The 10,668-nt window shown below is 31.7% G+C and overlaps 1 pseudogene; it reads right to left on the bottom strand.

Moving 5' to 3' along the window:
* Window positions 1-2,913: 2,913 nt before the first annotated feature.
* On the bottom strand, window positions 2,914-7,081 carry LOC120203099 (annotated as a pseudogene).
* Between the last annotated feature and the right edge of the window lie 3,587 nt (window positions 7,082-10,668).

Here is a 10,668-nt window from a genome sequence, read left to right as displayed (position 1 = left end):
TTTCAAGTAAAGCCCTATCAGTAATGACTCAAAATTTGAATTTGATTAAAAAACAATATAATTAAGGTGTGGGTTTGCACGAGGCGGCCCTAATAAACAAAGAAAGGTGAAATAAATAAATAAATGAACATTGCCAAGATGTCATGCATGATACTGGGTATTTGTTGCATTATTGCATGCCACTGAGCAGTGGGATTTTTAATACGAATCTATAAACATCATCGTCATTATCATTAACAATTAAAAGATATACCAACTAAATTGATCCTTTTGAACAAAATAAATAAATAAAGAGTTCCTAAATGTATTGTTAAGCTGAGATTATGGAGACGAAGAGATTGGCAGAATCTGTGTTTTATATTTGGCGAACACATACATCATACAAATTAGGTCATGCCCCAACTCTCTTCACTTTTTTATTCTTGTTAATTAGTATATCATTCTTAAATTTAAAAACCTTTGGTACAATTGCATGAATTAAACTATCTCAATTAGAGAGATTGTTGTTATTCCTAGAGATTATAGATTTAAACATTAATATTTACAAAAATATTTGTGTTTATTATCAAATAATATATATTTTTTTTAGCGGAGAGTTTTGGATTTTTGCGCCTTTGATAAGCAAATGGCATCGAATGTAAGTGGTGCGCGCTTTATATTAATTGGTAACCAAACATAAGATAACTTTAAAAAAAGTTGAAAATGAATCTGCTTTTTGAAGAAATAAATAAAGGCAATTGAATTTCCAATTGATTAATAAAATTTAAGTACGCCCCAAGTGGTGTGGGCAACAGGATTCCATCATATTCCCTGCCTGCTAAATAACAACCCCATACTCGTACCCTTGCTTTCCAACTTCATTTAACTGCATATATACTTCATTTCTCATACTTGTATCTATCTATATAGTATAGACATATGCGTGCATTTGAATATGATTTTTTTATCAATTATTATGAGATATTAAGTTTTTTAAAATAATTCTTAAAATTAAAATTTCGATATTATGAATGATATAAATTTGGTTGTGAGGATCATCTCTATTATACTCCTTTACGTATCTAAATCTGAATTAACTAATCCATAAATTAGATATAGTGATCGTATTAAAAAAAATGTGTTGATATAAGTTGACAGCTTCCCTAAATTTAGAAATAGAGTTTGTGAACAAATTTGATCTGATCACAAAGCAGTCATGCATTGCACGGCAAAAACACGAACTCATTTGATGTAACATCTTCACTAATTGTAATATATATATATGCACTGATTGATGATAAAAATGAAACATATTCATGGTAAATTCTATTCTGAAACTGAAAGAGCTTGGGAATCACTCTTTTTTCCACCCATTTGCATAGACAGATTTCAACCCTAATGCCCAACTAAAAGTACACTGTTACTCGAAAATAAAAAATTGAGTGTCGAATATCGATATAAGATAAATTTAATTTATTTATATTTTAAAAGATTATATTTATTCATGTGTTTGAATCTGTATTAAATACGAATGTTGAGGTACAAATATTTCTACAAGGTATCAAGCATAAGAAAGACAAAAGATGGTGCAATGCAAGAGCACGACAGTCATGGAGAAAGACACCAATATTATATGTTGTGCTTTGCTTTCTTCTTTCTCTTTATGTCTGGATGCGTACAATTCTATGCCGAATTTGGTGGCTAGAAAACAAACAATGGCAAAGATTTTTGAAGCCATTGGAAGTGCTTTTCAATTATTTCCAACATCATGTGCTTTGGTCTTAAAGTCTTAAAAGGGAAAGTGCAGATGCAAATCGTAAAGTGGCAAAAGAACACTTGAGATTCCCTAAATATGGAAGATGATTCTTGAAATCTCATGTATCCTCTTTCAACCCCAAGCCTCGGAATTTTCTCACATGCACCAGAGGTTTTGATGTTTATTATACCATGTCAATAACCAAGGTTTCAAACATCAACCTTCACCGGAAGGGTAGTTCTGCTGTGTTGCTGTTTAACCTAAAGTTAATTTGTGACAAATTTTAATCTAAAAGTTATAGAATTGGTCCAATTGAGAATGATATTGCGATAGATTTTAACATAAAATGTTATATTCAACCCTATAGGAGTTGCATAATTGATAATAATTACTACTACAACCGAAAATGTCTTGACGATAAATTTTAAGTTAAATCAAAATAGTTATGCAATTTACTTAAACTGGTATGGAGAACGTAATATTTTTGATTTTAACCTAAAAAATTATATAGACTAGTCTAAAAAGTTACTCTTTTAATAAATATTTCGATTACAATTGATTTCAGTTTTTTTTTAATTTTATATCAGCCGATTATATTTTAGTGATTAAAGGGGAAAAAAGTAATTTCCTTTCGTTTATTATTAGTGATTCCGAATCCTGTTTCAAATTTAATATTTATTCAAGACTCAAATGCATAAAATAATACAAATTAAAAGTGATTTTAATGTATAATCAGATGAATGAATAGTCCCAAGCTCGTATGAGAGTTGGGTTAACTACCCTAACTATGATGGAATATTTCCAAGATGTTAATGAACAAAATGTCAGCTGATGTCACCAATATACTTATGGTTCAGTTCAGAGATTTAAATTATAGTTGTGATCGCATTTCCAATCGCGTTGCGTTTATCGCGACTGCAGACATAACAAACGTTATTGTGATGATTGAAAATATCGCAGTTATACAATAATGATTTCGGATGACAACGTTACCGCTATATAACGGATGCTATTACAGTAGTGGACCGCTATTTAAATCCCTGGTTCAGTCGACATTTTGTTATAATAAATAATTGAATAAGTGCATTTTTCTTAAATATTTGAAAAGAAACTGACTTACATTTTTCATGATAAATATAAAATTTATATACACACGTCACCGCTGGACAAAATGTGTATTTGGATATATGACTATAGGGAATAAGCATAGGCCTAACATAAATACGGGTAATATAAATATCAGTCGAGACTATAATAAGTTACACAAGCAATGTCACTTACAAGCAATTAGTCATCTCTTTGTCCTTGTTCTCGTGGCATCGATAAACATAGCTCGAGTCCAGTGCTCAACATCCTCAGTTTCTGATGGTGGAGGGGGGAATTTCGGATGCTCCACTATATCCCATTCATCGATAAGGCTTTCGTTCTTCCTGTTAACAGACATCTCATTTGCAAAAGAAAACTGGCAGCCGAATTCCGAAGGTTGTGATCGGAGAAGTTTTTCTGCACCGACAATGCAAAAAGCAAAATCACAACGGTTTATTCAAATTGTTTAGCTCCAAAGTTGCAGCTTAAAATCAGCTGCACCATTACCCTTATTACGATTTCTTTAGAAGCAGAGATGACAATAGCAAGCGTAAATTCACGGATCAAAGCCAGAAAAAAGAAATCGAGAAATAATCCAAAACAATGCAAAGGAGTTCCAAATTGAATGACAAAACCAGAGTACTAGAATATAATTTAGTCATTTTTTCCTGGAAATTCTACCCTCCCAACTATTACTTAACAGTAACACGGGACAGAAAAGTTGATATGCGAGAAAACTGTACCGGAGCATGTTGGTCAAAATACAAGACAAATGGGTTTCAAATATCAGTCATATGAATCAAAGTCAGCAAGTGAAAATCTCAGAAGTTTCAGTAGAACAAATTCAAAGACTCAAAGGCAATTCCGTACAGTAAAAGGCAGCATGTGTGCACTCTCCAGCAACGCGCTCGATGACATAGGAGAATTCACATTCCATACAGATTTGTTAAGTTGTTGAGCTTGCTTACCCGACCTGAAAATAAAAAAGATAAGAACAATTAACAACTTAAAAATACTACATGCATCCATGTATATAAAAAAAAAGCAGCAAGTAGTATTTCTTCATTGACAAGACAAACAAATAACAATTGGCGAAATTCTAACTTTAAACTATAAGCTCCAATTAGGTTCAACAAATGGAGCAAACAAAACAAATGCATTGAAATACTAACAAACTAGAAAGAGAGAAAAAAATCATCTGTCCAAGAGACATTTTCAGACCATTTATTATCATTATGTTGGTGATATAACAAACTAGAACAGGGAATAGGTGCATCTTAAAATAAAAAGGCTACTAATCAACTGGAATAGCTACTGGATAAGATTGACAGTAATTTCATTTTAGTACGTGGGGTGACATCTAAACTCCTTCCAAATGACATGATTGTTTTCTCCTGTCCAACTCCAGCCATAAATTTCTCAATATTTGTTTAATAAAGAAAACCAATTTAGTACTTAAACTACCATCTGAAAAGAACTACAACTGATTCTCCTTAAGTGTATTTAAATAACAACTAACCAATTGTTTCGTACTTCAAAAACTTTCCAAACTTTACCTTGAACAAGCCATTTTCAAGGAAAAAACAGACCGAACTTCCTTAGTTGAAGATAGTGTGGCCAATAGTTTAGAAAATGCTTCAAAGGTAGATGCCTCGGTAGGAACATCTAAACAGAGAGAGTTATAGCAGTAACTCGTTATGCATGCCACACTTTTCTTCAGAAGAGAGATCCCTTTCTGCAAGTCCTTGTGTTTCAACAGTGTGTGGAGAGGCAGAAGAATAATTGAAGCTATTTCTTGAATCCAGCTGAGGTCTTCTCTCAGATTCCATGGAAGCAACGCCAAAATTACTAGAGCTTTTCTCTGTCCATGAATTATCGCCGGTAGAGGAGCAATAATTTTGGCGTGGTATAAAAAGCGGGTACTCATTGCTGCAAAACACAAACAATATTCAGTCCCACAGGAGAAAGCCTTGGTAACTTGTGTAAAATAACATTTCTAGGGTGATATACCTTCGAGAAGAAGGGCGTGCATCCCAATAAGAATCCCGTTGCCATATCCGGGAGCAAGATCCCTGAGGTGAAATAAGTTATTAAAGCACTCAAAAGCAAAAAAATAAAATAAAAGTAACTCAAAACCATATATTTCAAGAAATTTTTTTGACAGCATACAAGAGCAATAAGTTATTAGTTCTTACCGCAAAACCTGAGTTATGAAGAGCAGGAGCGGCCAAATAATGAACAACAAGATTTAGAAGTTGCACCATGTATCTGATTTAAAGTTGTGGATTACCGAAGAGTAAAAAACTGGAGTATTCATGCTAATAAAAGACTTGCATAAAGAAGAAGATATAAATCTTAGGGAAGGGATATCCAAAAGTACATATTATACAATGAGGAGAAAATAACTGTAGCAGGGGTAGAGTTGCCATATAGCCTTATAAAAATAAGCAAAACAATACCCTAACGAGGCAGCAAGCTCCTCTGATGGAACAGAGTGCGGATCAAGTCCTCTGGGCAAGCGGGCATTACAAATCTGGTCATACTGACCACTAGATCCATCTCCTTCCTCCCCCTCCAAATGTACCTGTGAAAATAGAGCATGGTTCAACCTGGAGACTTAGGCCTAAAATAGAAAAGCGGGAGGAAAGGGTTAAAAAAGCCATAAGTTTTTGGCTGAATATCATCATTCTAACCAGATTAGCTATGTCAAAAGTCTTGTAAAAGAAAAATATTACCCTACATTTTTGGTTAAACCTCAATAACTTACATATCATCATGCAAAGGTTAATTAATAGCTAAAAGAAGCAAATCAATTAGCAGAGAAGCACTTACATGACGTTGGGAAACAATTTGCATATCTGCTTTATGACAACAGATTGCTTATGAAGACGTTCTGAGGTAATTGCCATCTGAAACTCAGAAACTGACATAAGTCACAATTTTTGGATAAAATAAAACGATTCCTCAAGAACCTAACATAAACATAAATCTAAATCCCCATAGATAACAGAAACATCAAAAACAGGTAGTCCTCACATGCCCCAAGCTCTGTGTGCATATAAGGTTGGGATAGAACTTTTCGAGCTTTTCCATGCGACTCTTTCCAACTGCAAGAGGAAAGAGAAAAGATAAAAACTTATAGTTATCATTCAGAAAGCTCTCAATTCTCGTGAAAAAACCGAAAAAGGAACAAAGAAAGTTAGAACCGTGGCACGAGCTGATTTAAGCACTCCATATTTGATCTTTAATTCATGAGACACTCTCTCAATCTTAACTTCCCTGTATATAGAACATCGTTTATCAGATGCTTAACAATGTAAACAAGAAATTGTTAAACAAACAGTAATAATACTAAGGAGAAAGCATCACAGAAAACCTTGAGCCAATTGTCTTTGCTTCGACGAAGCTTCTCTTTCAAGTTAGTCAGCTTCTCGCTTTGACTAACTTTCCAGTTCAGTTGATCATCAGCTTTACCCTAACGACAACACAAACCAAATTAAACAAAACAAGAGAGAAAAACATTGATAAAAAAATCCATCAAAGAGAAAGAAATCAACCTTTGCGGCAATCAGTTCGTTTAATTTCGAAAATAAAGATTCACGATGTCTTTTCAATGATTTTAACAAAGAATTATACTCGTTTAATCTGCAAAGCACAGTTCATAAAAGCAAGAAAAAAAAAAATCCATCAAAGAGAAAGAAATCAAACCTTTGCGGCAATCAGTTCGTTAATTTCGAAATAAAGATTCCGATGTATTTTCAATGATTTTAACAAAGAATTATACTCGTTTAATCTGCAAAGCACAGTTCATAAAAGCAAGAAAAAAAGAGTCAACAGCTTAAAATTTCAAATTCTACAAAAGATTTACATTTCTAGAACGAGTTTTTAATGTACCTGTAATTGACGCAACGGCGCAAATAGAAGCGCGATTTGAATTGTCGCAAATACCGCATTATTGGCTTTCTTTGACGTCATCTGATTACAAAATCTTCGTCTTCCTCGTCAAAAGATTGAAAATCGAAATCAATAAAAAGATCTTACTGTGGACTAAAAAAGGAAGGATTCCCCCTCAGCGCCGCCCACTTTTCGTTGTTTTGAAGGGAAAGTGTGGCAGAGGTTGAGCTGAGATGGAATTGACGGCGTATGATGAATCAGTGCCACCGGAGATGGATCACGATGGATATGCGAACAGTACAACTGAAGACGACGCAGTTTGACCTTCCCTTCTATATGTGTTTGTAGAGCTACGTTATCATCCTGACTCCGAATTCTAAATAAAAACTTTTAGCTCCACTCTAATTAGTAATTACATAATTGTTTTTAATAAATCAGAGTGAATATAAAATAATACCTACTCAGACTTGCAATCCTAATACTAAAAAATTATCTAAATATTTAATTATTAATAACGTGATATAATAATAATAATAATTCATAAAGGTCATTCGTAAAATAAATGTAAGTTAAAATTATATAGAAAATGAATTTATATTTATATATAATTGTAATTGAAAATATTAATATATAGAAAAATAGATAAAAATAAGATCAATAGTTATTTACTTTTTATTAGATCAATTTAATTGATTTATCCAATTGAATTATTGGTTTAAAATTATTAAATTATTTTTAAATATTATAAATAAAAATAAAGATTTTAAAATAATTTAGATGATTAAGAGTCAGTTTGATATTATTTTAAAAAGTTGTTTTGAAAGTGTTGTAAAGAGTACTTTTAAAAATGTTTTTGAAAAGTGTAATTTAAAATTAATTATGTAAGATTATTGTTATAAAGTAATTTTGAAAATATAAAATTCTCATTTTAAATATTTATAAATTAAAATTAAAAATTGAGGATAAAATATAATTTCACTCATAAAGTGATTTTCACGACAAAAATTATAGATTTAAGTTGAGGTTAAGTTGAAAATCACTTCTCTAACCATGATTTTAAATCAACTTTTAGGTGTTTGACATTGTTTATAAGATTGAAAATCACTTTTCCATTGTCTGAAGTATTCCTAAACCATATATAGAAGGGAAGGTCAAACGACGTCGTGTTCAATTGCACTCTTCACATTTTTCCAGTGTTCTGAAAATCGGATCGGATCGGTCGGTTCAATCGGGAACCGCTGTCTAGTCCGGTTTAATTAACACCGGTTGAACCGCTATTAGTGAACCGGCCGAAACCGCTGTACCATTCGAATTGGACCGGCTGAAAACCAGAAAAACCCGCTAATTTTGTTTTTTTTTTTAAAAAAAAATTTAAATCAAACAACGTCATTTGTTAAACGAGCCAAGTCGAACTCGAGTATTACTGAGCTCGACTCAAACTTGAAAACTTTAAAAGTAAGCTCAACTCGACTCAAACTCACGAGCTAAAAATTATCAAGTTCAACTCGAACTCAAAATATAATATTGAAACTTGAACTCGAAAAGGCTTGGACTCAAAAAAATATTAGAAGCTCGATTGAAGCCTAAATTTCTAGCTTGAGTGAAGTGAAAGAATAGTTCACTCAATGCTCACCAAAAGGCTCCATGATTTTGAATGCCAAATTACCTCTATTATATAGAGTTAGTTGGGATGCTCTTCTATGTTTCTTAGTCATGTGAGATTGTTTTGTTATCATATTTTTACTCTTTAGACTTTTGAGATGCTTTTCTATCTTTTAGCCATGTGTGATTATTTTTAAAAAAAAATTAAAACAAACAATATCATTTTGTTATGATTTTTTAGTCCCAAATTTATTTTTTAATTATATATAATTATATTTATTATTAATATGTTTTACCTTAAATATTATGTTGTAGTTAATTTGAATTATTTGTTTCACTTAATTTTATGACTTTTAACTTATATATGTTATAACTTGCTTTGAATATGACTTGTGATATAAAAAATTATTTTTTATTAAATATTTTTGGTATTTTTATTTAATTTTTTAAATAATTATGACATCGTCCGGTTCTTCCGACCGGTCAAACCGATTAAACCAGTAAACCGATAGTATGATCGGTTCGTTAACCGGTCCGGTTCTGAAAACCATGCATTTTCCATTGATGATAAAAATATAATTTCACCCTAAAATAATTTTTTACGACAAAAACTAAAATTTAAATTTCAAGGTTAAGTGAAAATTACTTTTCTAATCATATTTTAAATCAACTTTTATGCGTTTGACATCATTTATGAGATTGAAAATCACTTTTTTATTACTATAAGGGTGCGTTTGATTCACGAAATGTAAGATTACTAGTGGAAATCAAAGATTACCAGTGAGAATAAAAGATTACCAGGGAATAGGATTACTGGAAATGTTACATTACTGTGTTTGGTTGGTTTGGCAGGAATGTAAGATACAGTGTTTGGTTGAAGGAGTAAGATTATTGGAATGTATATTTTACCAAATTGTCCTTGTTCTATATTTTAAAGTAAATTCTAAATGTTTAAATAAAAATTATTTATATAAAAATTTTATTTGTGATAATATATTACTTGAGTATTTAAATATATCATGTATTATTTTAATTTTAATTAATATTAAATTTTATATATTTATGTAAAAATATTAAAATTTTACATCATGTAACTAAATGTTTACTTGTGAAAATTCTTCATAGATATTCATAATAATAAAAGATGTAAATTATTTTGTTGTCTAAGATATATTATTATTATATCTTCTATATACAATAATTTATTTATTATTTATCTTTTATATTTATGCTTAATTCTACACTTTATAGTATTATTTATCTCATGAATTTATATTATAAAAACATAATTTAAATAAGTAAGAAAATATAACACTAAAAATCATATTGTCTATAATTTTATATTTCACCGTCATTCATCATTATCTTTGTTAATATTTTATCAAAGGAATGATAAAACCAAGGCCTTAAAAAATGCAGCCAATACTTTATCTCGGAGACCTGATACCCTTCCACAAGGTTTTAAAACTGAGTCAAAGCTTTCAATGCCATAGGGAGCAGCACCTCGGCAAGAGAAGCCAGAGACAAAGCATAATTGTCCTCACCTTCTGATTCTCATCATTCAAACCGTTCTATGATTTCTACTAGGGATTTTAAGTTAGAAAGAACCGCACAACCAATCAAAATAGCAATCTGCTGAACAATCTGATCCCAGTGTAAAATCTCAGGGGATTCTTCGTTTCTTGGTTTATATTGAGTTTTTGTGTGAAAGTAAGGACTAAAGAGGGTTTATCTTCCGGCTTTTTTTTTTGTTGCACGTTTGGGTGGTTTTAAGTTGCTAGCTTAATAAAAAAAATCACATTTTTTCTTTGGCTACTGGATTTGGCAAGTTTTGGTTTTCTTAATTGTAGGCTGTGTTAGGTTTTAGCTTTAGCAGCATGTGTGAAAGTTAATCTCCTTGTAAAGTTTTGCAAAATCATGCTTGTTCCAGCTTAGTTAAGCCTTTTAACTTTAATTCTCATGTACCAGGACTTGAAAACTTGGTGATTGGGTTCTAATTTTGGTCAAGCTTTCTGTTCATGGAATCGTTTGAGTCAGGTTCATTTTCTGGTGCTATCATGGATTCCCCACAGTCGGGTTGTCTCACCATTAAAGAACTCTGTTGTTGCTGAGCCTGAGAATCAGAAACCCAATTTTTCGGTACCAAAACTGGTGGTTTATCGTCGAATGGGTCCGACGTTAACCGAAAGGAAGAGAATATCATCAGTACCAAAACTTCCCGAAAATCATCCGATAAGAGTCTCTAGCTAAATCAAACCCAGCTCTAAGAACTACTTTGCCCGAATCGGACACTGAATCCCATATTCTATGATTTCTACTAGGACTTTAAGTGAGAAGAACCGCACAACCAA

This window comes from Hibiscus syriacus, unplaced genomic scaffold (assembly GCF_006381635.1).
Source record: "Hibiscus syriacus cultivar Baekdansim isolate YM2019G1 unplaced genomic scaffold, ASM638163v2 tig00009023_pilon, whole genome shotgun sequence".
In the NCBI taxonomy this organism is placed as follows: Eukaryota; Viridiplantae; Streptophyta; class Magnoliopsida; order Malvales; family Malvaceae; genus Hibiscus; species Hibiscus syriacus.
The sequence above is the reverse complement of the archived record's forward strand: the minus strand, read 5'-3'. Positions and strand labels throughout refer to the sequence as shown.